General features: G+C 33.4%; 1 non-coding gene across 1 annotated transcript; it reads left to right on the plus strand.

Moving 5' to 3' along the window:
• The first annotated feature begins 345 nt into the window (after window positions 1–345).
• LOC126955885 (small nucleolar RNA U13) lies at window positions 346–446 on the plus strand. Its single transcript, XR_007726170.1, has one exon. It is a non-coding gene; the product is annotated as a small nucleolar RNA U13 (small nucleolar RNA).
• Window positions 447–18,552: the final 18,106 nt, after the last annotated feature.

The raw sequence follows: 18,552 nt of genomic DNA on the forward strand, positions 1-18,552 counted from the left end.
CCAGGGTGGATGGTTTTCAGCATTATTATCATCAACATCATCTGCATCATTTTCATCACCATCATCGTCAGCAACAGCAGTAGTGGCAACATCCATACTATCACATTAATAATAAAATGCATTGGTAGCAGAGCTAAAACTATTTTTCAGGGAACTCTATACCCCAGAACTCTTTGCCCTGGGGAGGACCTCTTGATCGTCTAATTTTTTAGACTCTAATAGCCTGAAGGCATGAGCAGAGCCTTTTTAAAGGTTTTCAGAAATATTGCTATAAGCTATATTTTCCCCTAGCATAACAATCTTAAAGCAAGAACCCATTTTAATTTTTAAAAATGTTTTTGATTGATCTTTTTGTATTTCCTGAGCATGATGATTGGGTGTTCATGCACATGTGTGAGATGTGCTACTCTCGAAACTTACGATGTCGGCACATTACTGGTCTGAACTGAGAAGAAAAAAAAAAGTTTTTGATGTTTGTTTTTCATTGAAATATACTTCTCCAATATGACACTGATACAAAATTGAACTATCTAAATCATGATATATAAGTATCGCAGAGGCTATCCCTTTAACAATATCTATTACTTCCTTTGCTAATAATTTACTTAAAAAACATTTTGGTAATTGTGTTTTAGCAGGCCACTTATTCGGGGAAAAATGTGTCTGACAGTTTCATAGACAATTCAGCTCTTTATTTACTTTTAAAATAAATTTATTTTAAGTTAATATATTGATATTCTTGGTTTTACGTTGATGCATTAAGCCTTTTGTCAATATGAATTAGCTTCTTTATTTTCAATCCACTCTGTGATACTGAAGAGATCAAGATCCTAAGCCATCAGGACCAAACTTATGATAATCGTGAATCCATGAAGGTAAATATAACCTTATGGTTTGATCTATTTGGGTAACCACTGAGCATTCTCAATAACATTTTCACCAGAAACATTCCCAGTATGGACTTCCAAGGTGAAACTGAGTATACTTACAAGATTTGATTTTCAATCCAATTTATTATGCTCTCTTTATAAAATAAACCATAGATATTTGAAATAGTCATTTGTAGAATTTTGAAAGCTAAAATAATATGCAAATAAGTATTATAAGACGAGATCAATTCCACAAATATGTCTTATAAAAGTACCATATGAATTCATGTAATATTCAAGATGAAAACATCATATGTAACCTAAAATTGTTCATATTTTAAAAATGTATATCTAGCCAGTGTGATAGTCTTCTTATAATTTTGTTATACATATTTTAGTCCACAGTACAAATTTAACAGTTACTTAAAATTGCCTGATTGGTACTTGGAGTTAAAATCTTATGCATGTAAAATTACCATGGAAAGGAAGGCATAGAGGATAAAAACTTTCTTGTTTCAAGCATAACATTGTCATATTCTATTTGAGAGACAATTATATAATAAATTAATAACTATACTCTTTGAAGTTATTTTTCTTTAACATTTTTACAGCACTTACAATTATTACTGCTTTTACAATAGACATCGATTTTGATTCTTGAAGATTCTGAGGCCGTATTTATTAAAGTAATTCATTATTGTAGGAATGGAAAATGCAGTAAGATTAAACAACATATAACTTTTTATATAACTCTACAAGATTTGCTTCTAAAAACGTGAAAATTTGGTATAACAAATAATTAAAGGGAAAAACAAATGTAAATTAAACATAAGATTTTGCTTTCTTCATTAAAAGTAAATTAAGATGTTAGCAAACGATTATCTAAGCTACCCTCCCACTTAGCTCAACCCAGCTGCATCTGTGAGTCAGACTATTTTCAGTTGCTTTTAATTAGAAGTTTTTGTGACTATCTCAGAGGTTGCAAATTAAAGAGAACACTGACCGGCAGAATCTGTACTGCTCTAAAAGGAAGTATCCTAGGGAGATCTCCAAATAGTGATAAAGAATCTCGGTAGTAATAGAAAGGCAATGATAGGGAATGTATCAGAAAGTTAAAAAAAAAAAAAAAAAAAAAAAAGGAAAGAAAAAGAAAAAAGAAAAAAATGAGAACCACTGAAGTCTCAGACTTGATACTATAAAAATAAGATGCAGAAGACATTAGATGAGTTTGTTTCCTAAGATTAACAAAAATTTGATAAATCTACCAACTAATCAGTGATACCTTAAACTATACTATGTAGCCACATGAGGTAATCTAATTACTCTGATTTGTAGTGCATAATATCAATTTTAAACATTTGCCAAATTTGAGGCAAATTGGTATTTCCAAGACTTTTCTTCCACCCTTCCAAATATCACATAATACTATAGCTCATGCTATTTTCTGTAATGTGAAAAAAACAAAAGCTCTGAGCTCACATTGAAAATTGTGTCCCAGGTTTTTACTTTCATTTTTGATTTTTAAATCTTTAGGCAGCCGGGGCATGGTGAATGCTGGATTTTTAAAACTTAGAGTAAACGATGCCTAAGATATTGTCCTGAAGCAAAATAATTAGCCCAATCCTGTTTCCAACTTAGAACACTTTCTTCTGAAACTCTACTAATAAGCTGGTTTAATGGACTAGGGGTTGCATTTTATATAAACACTAGTATGAATGTTGTTTATAATTATTAAACTACTCTATAAAGTTTGCCCATCTATATCATATTTATCTATGTATGTACAGCTTTGTATATCTGTACACCTAACTACAGTTTCCATCTCTACTTCCCCCCAAATAAAATCAAGATTAAATCAGTTATAAAAACAGAAAATTCAAAAAACTTTTTCAAAATATCAAAATAGATTTCTTGCTCTCTTATGGTCAAGAGAAGTCTGTCTGGTGTGTTTTCATAAGGAACATGATTACTTTTTATTTTTTAATTCAGTACATTTATATAGCATGTATTGTCAAGTTAGTATATCCATTGATAGGGTAGCAGCTGAGCTATTGTTGTACCATTCCAAAAGGAACAATTAATAAAACCTATTGGATAGGCTCATTTTTTACATAGTCTTGCTTTCTTTCCTCTATACACCAATTCATATAGACTAGTTAGTTTTACCTTATCTCATTAAAGCCATACTGGTTCAATATATTTCCTCGTATATTCCTCAAAAGTACGTACTAACATCATGCTGTATGTTGGCTGTAGAAAAATAAAGATGATGTGCTTCTCCTATTTAATGGTCTTATATTTTACAGAGGGGTTTTGTGTGATTCTTTTACCGTGCCTTAGAAGGCATAGTCCTGCATGCTTATTTAAATATTGTTGCAAAATTAATTCAGAATTTTATATATAATTATTTTCATTTAATGCACATACACATTTCATTAGTTTTCAACAGAATAGAAGCTAAGCCTCATACAACTGTGTTAACAATGATGCAATTCAGATTTTTTTAAGAAAAACTATATAGTGTATAACATACATTGAAAATACAGTATGAAAGGTGTCATGGTTGCACAGAAGGGCCTAATTTGTCATTTAGAAGGAGCATATGTCTCTGCTGGTTTTAATGACTGCACTTAAATTTTAAAAATATTTATAGAAAATGCCTTAACCCCAATGTACTGTTTGATCTTTGTGGTTACATAAGGCAAAGTGACTCCATTCACTGTGTATGTCCAGCTCTCCTCAATCTAGTTACCCCTTCATTCATTCAGCAGGAGACAAACTCATTTTTATAGTATCAAGTCTGAGACTTCAGTGGTTCTCATTTTTTTTTCTTTTTCTTTACTTCTTAATAGGTACAAAGCATTTTTAAAAATGATTATAGTATTAATAGTTAAGAGAGGCTTTGTTTGAGCAAAACTTTGACAATGTTGTGGGATTCAGCCATGAACAGATGTGAGAAAGAACATCCCAGGCAGACAGAAGCCACAGACCACCTGGTGGCCAATGTGGAAGCCCGTGTGGCTGGAATGAAGTAGGGAGGGAGGACAGGGCAGGAGAGTCAGAAGTCCTGTGGGCACAGATGACTTCATGCTTTGTAGACCATTTTAAAGACTGTGATTATATCTGAATGAAATGAGGAGTCACTGGATGGTGTCAGCAGAGAAGTGATACAACCCAAAGATGATTTGGAAAGGATCTGTGTTGAGAACAGACTGAGGAGAGAGTATAAGCATGAAGACCAGTTAAGGGACAATTTAGTGAAGGACTCCAGTGAAAGAAGATGAGTGTGACATGGTGGTGAGAAATGGACATGTTCTGAATAGATGTTGAAATTAGAACTATCGGAGGTGCCTGTGGATTGGATATACAGTTTGAGAGAAATAGAGAAGTCAAGATTAGATAGGGTGGGTTGAAGAGCATCAGATGCTTTATTTTGAACAAGTTAGGTTTAAATAACTTCGATATCCAGGTGGAAATTGCGAGTAGGCAGACAAATATACAGTTTTAGAGTACAGGAGAAATATTCAGACCTGAAAATGCCCCAAGAATTCCTGGCAGTCACTGGCAGTTGTCTTACACGTAATCAGAAAGAACTCCCTTCAGCCACCACAGTGCAGGCAATGTTCCTTTATTCTTCTCCTGCCACTCTTGCACATGCATGTATGGGTATTACTGTTATTTCTCCTAAGCACTGTTGCCCTGACAGGCATTCCAGTTCTTTCCAGAGTAGTGCTTTGTCTGAGAGGTACAAGTATCTTCCCTTTTGATTGCTCAGTGAAAGCCTCTGGTATAATCTTCTATTGCAAGGTGAAGGAATGCGAATTTCTCCAGAGAGAGATTGTGTGTGTGTGTGTGTGTGTGTGTGTGTATATGTGTGTGTGTGATGATGATGATGATTTTGCCATGGTTGCCACATTCACTAAAATATTTCTTAATGACAATGTATTATATCCAACTTAGGTGGGTAGTTGTGACAATATTTAATACTTATATTTATATAAACTTATAAAGATTGACTGCCAGTAGTCATATCCCCTAAAGAGGGCTAAGACTGGGATGTTTCACATAATATTTTGTTGGGAAAGAAAGTTTTCACGGGCACGAATCACAGTAAAATAAACTATGAGTATTAGTATTCCTTTTTTTCTTATTACTAAATGATTTGACCTGCTAAATAACAAAATACATTTTAGATTAGGAAAATATTTTCTTATCTATAAAGACACATTTATTATTTTTATTAATATAACTATAATAATTATACAAATAATTTAATAAATGAAATAATTTAAAATAAATACAAGTTTACAGTATTTTTTTTCTTTTATCATTCTAAGGATAATATAGAATGCTTGCTTATTAAAGGATTCAAACTTCTCAGTAACCTAAAGTTTGATATTTCATTCAATAAAGCTGAGCAGATATTGATGGAACACAAATATCTGAGCACAAATATTTCTCTCAACTGATTCAAATATGTACTGAAAGGAACTGGAAAACGACAAGTATCAAGGATCTATTTCCACCCTTTTCTGTTGCTATTACCATACTTTGCCCAACTTAAGGGACATTGGCCAGTTACAGGAATTGGTGACTGCCTCTATAGTACTCAGCCTTACAGTTTTCGTTTCTGCAAAATAGGCATTAATAACTCTTCTAGATTATCAATGGGAATAAAATCATTTAATGTATGTAAGGTATTCAGAATAGTTAGCATTATGTAGTAAGAGGTATCTTTACTATAATTATGATGTTATTTTATCATTCAATATAATATACCCATTTAAACTGACTTTCTATATTTTTATATATGATTATATAAAATAATTATTTCTAGTAAATATTTATCAAAACAAAAATGTTTTTCTCATAGAATCAAAACATTCATTATGAACATTTAAAATATATCATTAACAGAATTCAATATTTAACCATGTAAATAATTGTATTTAAGCATAACATGAATCGTGTTTACTAGAGACTTTTGTGATTATATATGTTATATGTGTGATACATTTTTAGGTTTTTAATTTAACTCCACAGACTCAGGTTAATGTGATTGCATATTTTTTAGTTTAATTTTAAGCATACAGAATAGTTACAAGAACTATCAATATAGTTTCTTATTTTTCTGAACTATTTGATAATATGTTACTTAAATAATGGCCAGTCAAAATAGTTTTAACAATTAATAAATTACTACTATCAAATACTCAAGCTTCAAGTGTTGTTTATTGGCCTGTAGAGAAAATATATTCACTTGAGGACCACAAGTTGCATTTTACATGTCTCACTAATCTCTCAGGTTGGTCAATCAAATTACTATATATATATTTCTTCAGATATACAACATATACCTATTGAATTATTATTATTTATAGAGGAATTTCTGTTAAGTTTTAGGAAGTGAGAAACATACAAGAGTGATGATTCATTTTCTTACAAAACTATGTTGAAATTAAATGTTTAAGTGTTTGCTAATATTGGGAGTATTATACCAATATATCTGGAGTATTATGATATAGAATAGTAATTGGGGCAGATAAAGAAATAAAAGAGCACTTTATTATAATAATACAAAGTAAAAGCACTGAAGTAGTTAGAATACATCAACAATTTTGAAAAATAAGTTAGACGTTCAAAAAACAACACTAACGAGTAAAATGGGAAACTGCCTCTCAAATGTTAACAATGAATCTGGAATACATGAATGCCATCTAAGACACAACAATTTGCTGGGAATTTCAGAGAATTTTTACCACTTCAAATGTCTGATTGTTATATAAGCAATTTCCTAGAACATGTGAAATTTAAGTCATTGAAATCATTCTTAGCTGACATTTTTTATTGTATAGAAATAGCTTTAATGTTCCTTCCATTACTTATAGTCAAATGGCAAATCCAAATGTGCTAGATTTGTCAGTGCAGCAAAGGTTGGGAGGCTTTAAAAAGAATCCAGGGTTTTTCTTTTGTGAAATAGTTCTAGGGAGATCTAAGCATCCCATTCCTAACTTATAAATGCTTTGGTTTCTGTACTAAAACAGAACTGATGAATTAATGTAGAAAACATCCTGTGCTTTAAATGGGTAAATGTATTTATACAGGGCCTATTCTAAATGAGATAAAAAAACTTAGCTTTGAGAAATAAAACTACATTTTATCTTCCAGTATTTCCTGATCTTAGTCACTGTTTTGGAATGTCAGTGGCTTAGCATTGATATTGTTTTGGGTTACACAGATTTCACTCTCAAATTCTAATGAAACTGTTATATTTTGTTTCTAAAATTAAGAAATGTGTTTTTTAAAGTCTTATTTTTCAGATGTAGGCTTGACTTATTTTGTATGAACTTCTTTATTAAAAATGTAGAATAATATTTCAGCATGCAACTTTCAGTGTAATAAGTTGTGGAGGCTAAGGGTTACTTATTTAAATAATTAGGGGGTCTTGACGACTGTCTATGCATGCTGTAATATGAAATTTATGCCAATTTCTCACCCAGTAATATGACCCAAGATTGGCTTATTAGTTGTGTAAAAAAAAGAAAAGTTAACAAAGCAGCCTGGAGAAAATCTGTGAGAAATGGAAATGGAGGAAGGGACACTAGTGTCATGAAAAGGATTTGAAGGGTTTCAGAAATAATCCATTAGGATCTTGAATGCTATGTAGGTGGAAGGCAAGATGACTAAAAACTATCCATTGGATTTAGTGGCTGAGAGGCACTGTGACATGAGTAATCACTTTCCCAATGGCTTGAACCCATTTTGGAATGGGTTGAAAGGGCATAGAAGGTCAGGATATGAAAATAATTGCTACAGAATATGGTTTGCAGAAGTTTGGCTGCTAAGAAAAATTAAATTTTTGATGAAGGGAAATAGGAAGTAAGGTTATTGTGTATTACTTAATGTATTTATTATTTTTTAATATGACAATATAAGGCATATTTTTCAATGCATAGAAGGATCATACTTTAAAAGAAGACATTTTATATACAAGGTAGAAGAAATAATTGGTAATGAAAGATTACTGGGATTGAGGGAAAGATAAGTACTATGTTATCAATATTATGCTATTCAGCATGAACCCCATTACTGTTTTCCTAAGATCAAATGTTTAATGAGCAGATTCCCTTTAAAGAAAGTTAAATAAATGCTTCTTGCTCTGTACTCCATTTTCTCTGATATCAGTATAGTTATATTAGATTTCTTTTAATGTTTTCTTTGTATATATTTTCTCTTCTTTTATTTTCAGAATTGTTATATCCCTATATTTATCATGGGTATCTTGTAAGAAGTGCATTAAAAAAAATCTGACAGTCTTAATACTTTAAGCATTTTATTCCATATAAACTTAATCCAATTAGGGATAATTCATTTATAACTACCTACATTGTTACTATTTATTTTTCATCGTCTCTTCTAATTTTTGTTCTCGTTTTGTTCTTTTATGGTTGTATTTTGATTTACTCACAATATTCAGTTAATCTACTTTTCTTCCATAATGTTTAACTTGTTTATTTTAATAGTATTTTAGTGTTTATTTTAAGCAATACATTATGCTTCAATGCTTTATTAGTCATTGGTATTATCAATAAAGCAGTACTAATAACTATTAATTTACATATTTAGTAATAAAAATCATGATTTTTCAACTTCCAAGACAGCACCAGAAAACATTTTTTGTTTGTTTGCTTGTTTGTTTATTTTTGAGACGGAGTTTCACTCTTGTTGCCCAGGCAGGAGTGCAATGGCACAATCTTGACTCACCACAACCTCTGCCTCCCCGAGTTCAAGTGATTCTCCTGCCTCAGCCTCCCAAGTAGCTGGGATTACAGGCATGTGCCAGCACGCCGGGCTAATTTTGTATTTTTAGTAGAGAGGGGGTTTCACCATGTTGCTCAGGCTGGTCTCAAACTCTCGACCTCAGGAGATCTACTCGCCTCGGCCTCCTAAAGTGCTGGTCATCACTGCTCCTTGTGTTATGATCATAAGTGTTATTTTTACACATATTTAACATGCTAGAGGAGAATATATTACTTTAGATAGCCAATATTCCAGTATATTTATCACATAGTTACTTTTTATTACTCTGCTTTTCATCCTAAGTATCTTTTTCCCAGCTGAGATCATTTTCCTTATTGCCATCTCTTTATGTTAGTTTGTAAATGATGTTATTTCCCATTTACATTTGAAGAATAAGTTATCTGGAACTATAGAATAACAGTTACTGTCTTTCAACGCTTTAAAAATATCATCTTATTCTTTTCTGAATTCCATTTTGTGTGTGTGTGTGAAGTCAGCTGTGTTTTACTTTTTCTTCTTTGAAGTTAATCTTAATTGATTCTTGTTTTTCTTTTTTCTTTTCTTTTTTCTTTTTTTTTTCTTTTTTTGTAAGTTTTCAGTAGTTTTACAAAGATATCACTGCTGTGGATTTTGTTGTTGGTTTTTTCTTCATGGGGCTTTGGGCTCATAGTCCTTGATCTGTGACTCAGTATCTTTTATTACTTTTGCAAAATTCTAGTCATTTTCTCTTCAAATGATGTTCCTGTTCCATTTTCTGTCTCCTCCTCTGGGATTTAAATTACACATATATTAAATTTATCTTTTATGTCCCATATGCTGCTTATATTCTTTATTATCTTTGTATTTACCCTTGTGTCTACCTTCTGCATTCTCAGGTCCAGTGCTTTTAATAGTTTTATCTTTCTTCAGAGGATGAAGTAGTTTCATCTTTTGCTGTCTTCAATCTTCTGTCATAGGCATCATATAGTTCTTATTTTTTCTAAATTTAGTTCTTTTATAAATTTCAGAATTGCATTAGATTATGTTCTCATAGATTTTAGATTCAAGGTGTCTAGTGAAATTTTCCATTTGTCACAATTTTTCTTGAATATATTAAGCACAGCTATTTTATAAAACCATCTTTTATAACTCCAAAACCTAGGTCATCAGTGGGTCTGTGTATATTGCGTTTTTTTTTTTTTAAATAACCGTCTTTTTGACATTCTATTACATTTTGATTGATTGAATGCTATTAATTGAATAAAATAAGATGTGGAGACTCTGAATGAAGTTCACCCTCATCTCCGAGGTGAATGGAAGGCTGGCAGAACTTTCTATCAGCCTAGGACTGAGCTGACTCAGAGCTTGACTTACAATTTTTAGAAGGGTCAACATACCTACAGGTTTACCTCACTACTGTTTTGGCAGCCTTTCAGGGTTTCTAACTGAATTCTGCAGTATTTGCCAGTATTCTCTCGGAAGGTTTTGAACTTTAATTTTCATCACCTTGGCATTAAGAAAGTCTAGAACTCTATTCTGCCTTTCAGCTGCTTCCTTCCTGACTTTTTAACCTCCTTTGGCTAAAGCCTCATGGTGAAACACTGTATGAGTTTCAGACCCATTTCCATGTCTCTTTCTTCTTATAGGGGTCTCACCCTCATATCCAACTCCCAGCTGCTGTGACTGCCACAGAATTGATTTTGGGGTATCTCTAGTTACTTAGATTACCTATGTTTCTGCTAATTCTTTGTCTCTTAGCAACCATCTAAGGGGATTAGCACTAAAAATAAACCTATGCCTTGGGGTAGAAAGTCTGGTGATGAAGAGCCTTCTCACCCTTCCAAAGTTCCCCACTTACTCTCTAAGATACTGGTTTCTGCATTTGTTTGCCTCAACAGCTCCCCTATTCCTTCTAATCATGTATTCTGTTTGTTTTGTTTTCCAACTTTTCTAATTGTTCTTGGTGACTGCTTTAGCTTATTGCAAGATTCTCCAACAGAGCTTAACTCTATTGCCCTTTAAATTAATTGTTAATATAGCAGCAACATCTACTTAAAATTGTAATATGAAGGCCCAGCACTGATGATTGCAGGATAATCCTGTTCATCTCTTCTTTTAATGGAATTTTTCAGATAACCACTATAAGCACTCAACATTAGCTTTAACTGAGATTTCAAATTAAAGCATCTTTCACAAACATTATTTAAAATAAAGTAATTGAGACACTGCCTATTCATATGAGATAATTTGTAAGGAATTAAGTGAAAGATGACTCTTCCATTTCTCAGAAATGATTTTCTAAGGGGAAAAACAGCGTGCCTTATATTAACGTACATGTAACATATTTTAATCATCAATAGATTAATGATCTAATCTAAGCAAAGAAATAACTTTTGCCCTAAAATGATTAGAGTCTAATAAAAATAAAAGAATGATAAATTCACAAATATGAGCATGATTTTCTTCTGGATTTTGCATTTTATTCACATAATGGAGTTATTATTAAAATTAAAATTACTATTAAAGATAAAAATTTTACTAAGATGCATTCTCATGGGAAGACTTAATTCAGTATTGTAGTACTGAAAATTTAAATTAGGTCCCTCCCTCTGAGGCAAATACCGTTCAACTCTAACTTATTTAAAATCATCTTGTAGACTACATTTTTAAGAGAACTGTACATGCTTTTATGAAAAGTTCACATAGGGCCAGATTTTAGACAATTTTCTTATTGTGAAGGAAAATAATTCACCCAACAGAAAACTCACTCTTGTTCTCAATTAAATAATCACTCTTAGAGATTGGGTACCACGACTATCTAACTATTGGATAAACTGATCTTTGCCATTGTTCTTCTGGTTAAAAATATGCTGACATTTAAACATCTAAATTCAATTACTGCTTATGAGCATGTACTGTCTTGGAGACTACATATCTGCTTTGTTGGTGATAGAAGACAGAATAGATTTGAAATTTATTACTTGGGAGAAAAAGAAAATTACCTGCAAAGTGTTGAAACACTGGGGAATGTTTTAAAGAAATTTCCATGAATTAATATTAATGGAATGTTTGGACTGACATCACTTTTAGAAATACTTATTTTTGAAGGTACGTTTGAAGTTCTCTTTTTTGTTTTTAGCAAAGATGAGACTGATTTAAGGCTAAATATAATCAATTGCATGAATGACTATGATATTTGGAACTTTGATGAAAAGTAATGTAGGCTTATAAAATCACAATGTATTATATTTTATGTTTATTCCTCTGAAATGATTCTATGCCACATGATTGATCATAGAGCCATAGTGGAATTTAATAAAAATATATATATTTTAGATATTTTAAAATAATTACTGAAATACTGTCTTTTCTTTTATATGAAATTTAAAAACCTATGAAAAATATAAAATATATAAACAGATGGATGTTCATATTTCTATTTATTTTTCACTGTGCTAATAAAAAATAAACAGCAACTTCATTTGTTAAGAACTATAGGCTTTAGCCGGGCGCGGTGGCTCACGCCTGTAATCCCAGCACTTTGGGAGGCCGAGGCGGGCGGATCACAAGGTCAGGAGATCGAGACCACGGTGAAACCCCGTCTCTACTAAAAATACAAAAAATTATCCGGGCGCGGTTGTGGGCGCCTGTAGTCCCAGCTACTCGGGAGGCTGAGGCAGGAGAATGGCGTGAACCCGGGAGGCGGAGCTTGCAGTGAGCCGAGATCGCGCCACTGCACTCCAGCCTGGGCGACAGAGCGAGACTCCGTCTCAAAAAAAAAAAAAAAAAAAAAAAAAAAAAAAAGAACTATAGGCTTTATGTGCCACTACAGCATCATCTCCTTTTGCTCAAGATAATGATCTTGGGTGACTCTGCCTTTACTCCATACACTGAAATGTGTGAATAGCCTTCCATTCTCACCACTGGAAAAAATAATATTGCAACCCAGTTATCTAGATTTCTTATAGGGCCTATTTCTTTCCTAGAGTAACTTCTTAGATCTATAGAAAAATCAGAAGATGTTATTTGTATTTCCGCCTGAACTATGGACATAGTAAAATAAAAATCAGAGTTACTTATCTAATTCTCTTAGGTTGCTTATTCACTATTTCTATTTAATTAAATAATTAATTATATTTTCATTCCCACAGAAGAACGTCATTTGCTGCCAGTAGAAGAGATTATCTATCCTGTTATTCCTAGTAGGTAGTAGTTGAATCCAATCGAATTTGCCTTAAAAATAGAATGAAATGTGATCTTACATGTATGTGTACTTGAAGCAGGACATTTCCTTGATCTCTACATAGGACTTATGAAGGGGATGCCTCATTTACTCAGCCCACAGCTCTCAACTCCTCACAGGAGGGAGTGCGTGAGCCAGTGGGACAGGAACTAGAGTTCAGGAGCGCTGGAACTAGCTGGCTGCTCTAGCACCAGCAGGGGCGAAGTCCAATAACTGAGACCCACTGCATTCCACTCTTATGGGAGAGAGCATGCAAGTGAGTGGCTGCAGGAGCCAGGGAGAGCACATTTGGCCGCTAGCAGGAGTATGGGAATGTGGGCCCTGTGGCTGCATCTTTTCTGCGGGTGCCCATGACACCTGACGCCCCAGAGGGAGTGTTACAGCACTCTTTTAGCTCTGCCATCCGTGGATGGCTTAAGTGTTCACAGCTCAGTGAACCCTTTTGTATCCGCACTTGTGGCTCCTGGACTCTTGTCTGTGTCCAGGAGAAATGAGGTCACAGGAACTAATTAAAGGATGGAAAATGAAGGAGATTTTACTGCTGATTCAAGTAGCTCTCAGTGGGAAGGGGAGCTGGGAAGGGGAACTGAAAAGGGGATGAGGAGAGAAGGTAGTCTTCTCCCGAAGACGGCCAGATTCTTTTCCAGAATTATGCCATCAAGCTGTCCCTCTGAAGTCAACCCGCTTCTCTCAGACATCCAGCCATAGTCTCTGAAGTCCAGCTGCTTCTACTCTCAGCCAGATGAATCTGCGGTCTTTATAGGCACAGAATGGGGCAGGAAGGAGCCATGGGTGGTTCACAAAAAGGCAATTTTGGAGTGGGAAAACAGGGATATAAGTTTTCACTTTGTTCCAGGTCTCAGGCTTTTCAGCTTGAGGGTGGTGCTTTACTAGGCACCTGCCCCTGTCTGCCTAGAATTTCTCTGTCCCCTGTCCCTAACATATTGAAGCTATTCATATAGCCAATTGCCTAACTTGAATTTATCTATTTGTTTAAATTTCAGTTTGGAGACAAATCTCAAAATACCTAAAGGGTACAAATAAGTGAAAAGTTTTAACTAATACATGTGTATAGAAAACATAGGGTCGAACTACAGATAAATTTTTAAAAAACTGAATAGAAATGCTATCAATATCTGACAATTCTAGCCATTTATCTATCTACTTATATAGACTGACATTTTCAAAGGTTCTGAAGACAATCCTGTGTGCATACAAATTTTTGTAAACAATCAGGTTAATTGTGGAAATGTTCATTTTCAGGAAGAATTTGCACTTGACTTTGATTCCATTTCAAAAGCCATTCCAATGTACTTATCAAGTGTAGCTAAAAAATAGATTCGAGTTGAAAACACCCAGGTGAAAACTGAATTAGGTATTATATATTGAATTGTAGCTCACTTATGCTCAAAGGTGAGCTAACATTCTGAATTAATTTGTTCCTGAGGCTTTTCAAAAGCAAATCCTTTCATTGCAAACATCCAACATTTTAATCTAACTAATTTGCACTCAATATTGACCTCTTGTGATATGTCAAAATTAAAGCTCATACAAGTATACTTTTTTAAAGTTACATAGGAGAAAAACTAAGTATACACGTGGATAGTATTTGATTAAGTGAAATCTAGAAAAGGATGGTTAATTTTGTAGCTAAAAAGATACAGAATAAGACTAATATTTATTTTCTATTAACAGACAAGGAGAATGAATTTAGATTTATTTCCAAAGTAACATTTCAAAAAGTGTCATCAGTCATCTCAAAGAAAACAAGAGCTAAAAATGTGGCTAAGAAGCTAAAACACAAAATCCTAGTCAAGAGACATTAAAAAACAGATTTGTCAAACCCATGTAAATTATTATATAGAGGTCTGAAATATAGGTAAATATAATTTTGAGAAAACATATTTGATGTTATTTGTAGGGGGAAAAGACTATAGAAAATGCACAAGGTAACACATTTTTAACTGAATATGTATATTATATATATACATATGCATGACAGAGGAATTATATTTTGCATTTTTATTTTGTGTTACAGCTTATACACCTGTTTAACAAGAACTCATGAGTACCATTTTGAGTGTTAGTTACTAAAAATAATGAGCTTAAAAAATTTCCTCTTTTCATTAAGTTACTTTAGGAAGTCAGTAACCATTAGGCCATTGCGGCTAACCATAACTCATATTTTTCAAATATTTCTTGGTTAACAAATGTCTCCCTAAATGCTGCTTTAAGTAATAATTGATTGTCTGCATTTGGTTTTGTCTGGATGTATTCTGTGAGCATAACATGACACAGGGGACTGGAAAATCATGAAGATAAAATGGCTGCCCAAGTTTAAGTATATTTTTAAAAAAATGAGGAGGGAAGTAGAAGTTTAGGAGATTAAATTAATATATTTCTGACTGGAAAGCCAATCTAATCACAATTCAAAATCCAGTTGAGTGCAAGAGGCTGAGCTTGCTTGAAGTCACTTTATGAAGGACATTTTTAGGAAGAAACAGCTCTGTCCAAATGAGCTGGAAAAATTGCTGGCCGAATATACTCTCTGTTTGACTTTTCCAAGAACAGAAAACAGCAATATTCCACATTACAAACAGCAGTTGTCTCCCTTACATAAAGTAAAGTTTGGCTGGCAGCCAGAGGCACTCTTGCTGTGAAAATAAATTAAAGAAAAGCAAATACAGCATTGCAACTTAGCAAAGGAAGAGAAGAAGAAGAAAGAATGCAAAGGAGAAGGCAACAAGACGGGAAGAAAAGAGAATGAGTGCAAATTGAATGCACAGCATAGCTGAAACAGTCTACCCAATACCACATCTGCATGAATGACATGCAGATGTAAAAGGGGTTATGTTATTAGGCATTTTTATATGCAAAGGAAAGAACATAGGACTCAGCCCTCAAGAAGTTAGTCTTGGTTCTGACATATGACTAAGCTCTCTCCGTGTTCACATTACTTCTCTGGGCTTAAGGATGCTTCTTTAGAAATAATCAATAAGTTAATGAACAAAGGAATTGGCTTTATGAACTGAATGTATCTCTCCAAAATTTGTTAAAACATCTATCCCCAGTGTGATGATACTTGGATGTGGAGACTTTGGGATATAATTTAGTCATGAGAGTGGAGCCTTCCTGAATGAGATTAGTACCTTTAGAAAAGAAACCCCAGATAGCTTTTTCACGCTCATTCCACCACTTGTCATAGGACAAGTCCTCAGACTGCAACCTGTGCGATCACCCTCTTCCGAATGCAACCATGCTGTCACCCTCATCTCAGATTTCCAGCCTTCAGGACAGTGAAAAATAAATTTCTGCTATTCATGAACCATCTTGTCTGTGTACAGCGGTCATGAATTAAGACAAGTGGTTTGGGGATGATGAGTCCTATGAACTCTTGAAACTATGAGACCTGAGAAACGATAATTTCTGGTTCATACTTTTTGTAAATTAATGGTCATTTTATCACCAATGTGCTTCATCAAAATCTAAAAGGACTGTGTCTGTATGAATTATACTAATAAAATAACCATTTTGTAGAAATTTACTTATAACTTATAGTAATAGTGTGATTTCATGCAGTTTATTAATTAGTGAGAACTGAACAAAATTACTGATAGGCAAAACCAAACACATAAAACATAAGGTCGAACTATAGATAGTTTTTTGGAGGTTGTTAACATTTGTTAAATGTTGTCACCATACATAGAAGTTTACTGAACCGTGCACCTAAAAATGGTTAAAATGGTAAATTTGATGTCTTGCATTTTTTACCATAACAAAAAAGTATGCAAAAATACATATGATTAATAGAAGCAGGAATGTGTTAAACATTTTGAAGTATTTATTCACATCTCTGAGTGAATTTGGGCAAGGTTATAGGGAAAGAATATTAGATTTCTCTCCAAAATATTGTTCTTGCAGGTGGGTATATTCTCTAAACACCTTAAACATTTCTTTGGGCAGTGATACTCAATCTTTGTTGTGCAACAGAATTGTATAGTGAGCTTGTTCAAAAAAAATACAGATGCCTGGACTTCCACTCCCAGACTTCATTTCAATTACTCTTGAAAGGTTCTATGCAGCAGGATTATTCAGTTCTAACATGTGGCCAGGGCGGACCACCACTACTCTAGAATGTTGAATTCAGGAAGAAAGAAACTACATTCGTTTTGTTAACCACTGTATCTCTAGTATATTGCCGAGCCAACTAAATATTGTCAACCAAATGAAAGATGAAATAAATGTTCTTCTAGTATATTTTACCTGTACATTTACCCTACATCAGTTTCTACTTTGAAGCTGGAAAACCATGCACATTCTATAAAAACAGGCAGATAAAAAGGAGGTAAATTTAAAAAACAAACAAACAAAGAAAAACGAAACACTGCTTCTTCTTTTCTCCTATCCTACTACTCCTACTCCTAAACAACAAATGTTAACGGTTTGGTACCCAAATGTCCAACCATTCATTATTATTTAGATATAAATATGGATATTAAAAAATATTTCCACAACTGTGTTTCCTAGACAAATGTGATAAAAATATCCACAAAAGGCTCTACATTTTTTTTAACATAAATCTTTTACTTAAACTTTTCTCAATATTACATCATGAACGGCTAGTTCATTCTATAATGAAGAGCCAAATAGTATTATAATGTTCTGTTCCCTAGCTATTTCCACTAACTTTCCTTCCTTTCTCTCTTGAATACATGCCAATGTATTCTGTTTTGGCTACCATCGTAACAGAAAAGTCAATATTTAAATTGTCAGCCTCATTTTCCTCAAACTATGCGTAGCATTGGACCAAGTCTTTTTCCTTATTGCAACACTTTTTTTTTTTTTTTTTCACATGGTCTCAGGCTACCACCATCTCTAAGTTTCTTGCTTCATTGTCCCAATAACCTTTATGAATGGTCGCTCATCTTTTTCAACCTTAAGTTATGAACTAAGTCCCTAAAACTATTTTTTTTAATATATATATTTACCCATTCTTTTATTTCATCTAGTCCCAGAGGTTTTAACTAGCTAAATGATGATGGCTCCAGATGTTTTTAATCCCAGTGAGAATTCTCTTCTAAACTATAGAATCATATCTTTAACTACTTTGCTCATATATCCAATTTTGTAAAAAATAGGTATCTCATACTCAATGTGCCCAATATGAAAATTTTGGCATTTCTCTAAATTTCCTCTTATCTTCCCCCATTTCAGTAAATGGCAACTTTGTTTTGTAAATTGTCAAGCCGGAACTCCTGAAGTCATCCTTGAAGTCCCACCTTCTTTCACATTCTTACATCAATTTACAGATGAATTTTGCTCTTAACTGAGAAACCTTTTCAGGATACAACCACTTTTTACTACTTCTTTGTCAAAGGCAAGACCATTTCTTACCTAGAATCTGGCAATGGTACCCCAACTTACAATTTATAAAACTGGTTTCTTTGGTTTCCTCTTGGTCTCTGAAAATCTATTCTACATACAGTAGCAAGAGTGATCCTTTGACAACATGAATCAGGTCACGTCATCACATCTGTTCTCAATTCTTACAGGGCTTCACATTTTACCTAGCAATGCCACCTTTCTTCACTCATTCAAAGCAAGGATGACTGTCTCCCTCTGCCATCACTCCTCTGATTTAATCTTTATGCCATTTTACTA

Source organism: Macaca thibetana, chromosome 5 (assembly GCF_024542745.1).
Source record: "Macaca thibetana thibetana isolate TM-01 chromosome 5, ASM2454274v1, whole genome shotgun sequence".
NCBI lineage: Eukaryota > Metazoa > Chordata > Mammalia > Primates > Cercopithecidae > Macaca > Macaca thibetana.